Genomic DNA, 3436 nt, shown 5'->3' with positions numbered 1-3436 from the left:
GGCCTTTTTCCCTTTATTCAGATTACACCTGCTCACTTTCGGTTGTTTGAAAAGGAAATAATCTCCAAAATATCCTTATTTTTTAAACAAGCCTTAGAAAGTTGGTTGCAATTTCAGTTTAATCCACCTGAAAGGACGGAACAAATAGTACAACAAATATTGTGGTTAAATTCAAATATAGTAATTGATAAAAAAACTGTATTTATCGAAGAAATGTTTAAAAAAGGTATAATTTTTGTGAATGATATCATAAATAGGACTGGTGGAGTTATGTCACACATGCAGCTAACACAGACATATGGAAATGTCTGCTCTACCCAAAATTACAACCAATTAATTGCAGCATTACCACAAAAATGGAAGAGGCAAGTAGAAGGGGAAAAAAGTAAGGAACTTGTATGTCGGCCCTGTATTAAAGAACATAAATGGTTAAAGAAAAGTGTGATAAATAAAAACATATACCAATTTCATTTAAGGACCAAAAAACTGACAGCTGTGCCATATAAATTGCAAAATAGTTGGGAAGAGATTTTCGATGTACCCATTCCATGGCACATGGTTTATGAATTGATACGCAAAACAACGCCGGATTCAAAACTTCGAATTTTTCAATTTAAATTACTGTACAAAATTCTTGCAACTAATAGAATGTTATATATATGGGGTATACAATCTTCCCAGCTCTGCAGATTCTGTTGTGAGGAGGCAGAGTCATTAGATCATTTATTTTGGTATTGTCCATATGTAGCTCGTTTTTGGTCACAGGTCCAGGAATGGCTGAAGAATTGCAACATTTGCCTAGAACTAACGCTACAGATAGCAATACTGGGGGATTTGAAAAGCCATAGTCAATCAATCAATAATATAATAATTATTTTAGCAAAAATGTTTATTTTTAATTTACAATCTGTAGAAGCTATGAGAATAGGAAGGTTCAAATCTTTTGTGAAGCATCACAGCACAGTTGAAAAATATATGGCAAATAAAAATCCGAAATGGATGATGTTGGAAGATAGATGGGAAGGGTTGAGTGGAACTGAAGGGTGGGACTAATAACAAGATAAACAATGTAGGGCATACGGGATCTGTGAAATTTGTATAGGTGCGGAGCTTTTGTGAAATAGCACAGTTACAAGTGGAAATAAAATTGGATGGACAACAGAAATAGAGGAAGGACTAAGAACAAACAAGAGAGAACTATTATAAAGTAGTCTGTGTCTGTAAAATAGGTATAAGATGTATAAATTGAAGGTAAAAGCAGAAGTGTTTATTAGTTTACTCCAATTGGGGGAGCGGTGGTAGGGTTGCGGGGAATAATAATAAAGGTATATTCTTTAAAAAAGTATGTATGTCTATATAGGTATGTGTATGTATATATGTATATATGTATGCATGCGTGTATGGATATATATATTTACCCAAAAAAATATGGGGGATTGGAAATGATGCAGACAATTACATTGGAAGCAACATTCTTTCCGCAATATTAAGCTGATCCACCCCAAAAAAAAAAATCAATCTTTCATTGATTTCAGATGGTTTATTCATCACAAAAACCATTTGATGTTGCCAGTTATTTTAATGATTACTTCATTGGCAAAGTGGGCAAACTTAGGCAGGAAATGCCAACAACGAACAGTGAGCCATTGTACTCATTGTAAGTTTGAATTTTGTAAAATTAGTGTGGGAGAGGTGGAAAAATTATTGTTATCGATCAATAATGAAAAACCTCCTGGAATTGACAACTTAGATGGAAAGCTACTGAGGATGGTAGCTGAGTCTATAGCCACTCATATCTGTCATATCTTTAAACAGAGCCTAGAGGAAAGTCTTTGTCCTCAGGCCTGGAGGGAAGCCAAAGTCATTCCGCTACCCAAGAGTGGTAAAGCGGCTTTACTGGTTCTAACAGCAGACCTATTAGCTTGCTGCCAGCTCTTAGCAAACTGTTGGAAAAAATGGTGTTTGACCAAATACAATTCTATTTCTCTGTAAACAAATTAACAACAGACTTTCAGTATACTTATAGAGAAGGGCACTCAACATGTACTACACTGACACAAATGACTAATGATTGGTTGAAAGACATTGATAATAAGAAGATTGTGGGAGCTGTACTGTTAGATTTCAGTACCGCGTTTGATATTATTGACCATAACCTGTTGTTGAGAAAACATATGTTTTATAACTTTTCAACCTCTGTCATATTGTGGATTCAGAGCTATCTACCTAATATAACTCAGAGGGTTTTCTTTAATGGAAGCTGCTTCTCTGTGTGTAAAGTGTGGTGTACCGCAGGGCAGCTCTGTAGGCCCTCTACTCTTTTCTATTTTTACCAATGACCTGTCACTGGCATGAAACAAAGCATGTTTGTCCATGTATGCTGATGATTCAACAATACTGTATATGCATCAGCAACCACAGCTAATGAAGTCACTGAAACCCTTAACAAAGATTTGCAGTCTGTTTTGTAATGGGTGGCCAGTAATAAACTGGTCCTGAACATCTCTAAAACTAAGAGCATTGTATTTGGTACAAATCATTGCCTGAGTTCTAGACCTCAGCTAAATCTGGTAAGTAATGGTGTGGCTGGTGAACACGTTGTGGAGACTAAATTACTTGGTGTTGCCTGTGATTGTAAACTGTCATGGTCAAAACATACAGTGGGGCAAAAAAGTATTTAGTCAGCCACCAATTGTGCAAGTTCTCCCACTTAAAAAGATGAGAGCGGCCTGTAATTTTCATCATAGGTACACTTCAACTATGACAGACAAAATGAGAAAAAAAAATCCAGAAAATCACATTGTAGGATTTTTAATGAATTTATTTGCAAATTACGGTGGAAAATAAGTATTTGGTCAATAACAAAAGTTTATCTCAATACTTTGTTATATACCCTTTGTTGTCAATGACAGAGGTCAAACGTTTTCTGTAAGTCTTCACAAGGTTTTCACACACTGTTGCTGGTATTTTGGCCCATTCCTCCATGCAGATCTCCTCTAGAGCAGTGATGTTTTGGGGCTGTTGCTGGGCAACACGGACTTTCAACTCCCTCCAAAGATTTTCTATGGGGTTGAGATCTGGAGACTGGCTAGGCCACTCCAGGACCTTGAAATGCTTCTTACGAAGCCACTCCTTCTTTGCACGGGCGGTGTGTTTGGGATCATTGTCATGCTGAAAGACGAAGCCACGTTTCATCTTCAATGCCCTTGCTGATGGAAGGAGGTTTTCACTCAAAATCTCACGATACATGGCCCCATTCATTCTTTCCTTTACACGGATCAGTTGTCCTGGTCCCTTTGCAGAAAAACAGCCCCAAAGCATGATGTTTCCACCCCCATGCTTCACAGTAGGTATGGTGTTCTTTGGATGCAACTCAGCATTCTTTGTCCTCCAAACACGACGAGTTGAGTTTTTACCAAAAAGTTCTATTTTGGTT

This window comes from Salvelinus namaycush, chromosome 35, assembly GCF_016432855.1.
Source record: "Salvelinus namaycush isolate Seneca chromosome 35, SaNama_1.0, whole genome shotgun sequence".
In the NCBI taxonomy this organism is placed as follows: domain Eukaryota; kingdom Metazoa; phylum Chordata; class Actinopteri; order Salmoniformes; family Salmonidae; genus Salvelinus; species Salvelinus namaycush.
This window is presented reverse-complemented; position numbering follows the sequence as displayed.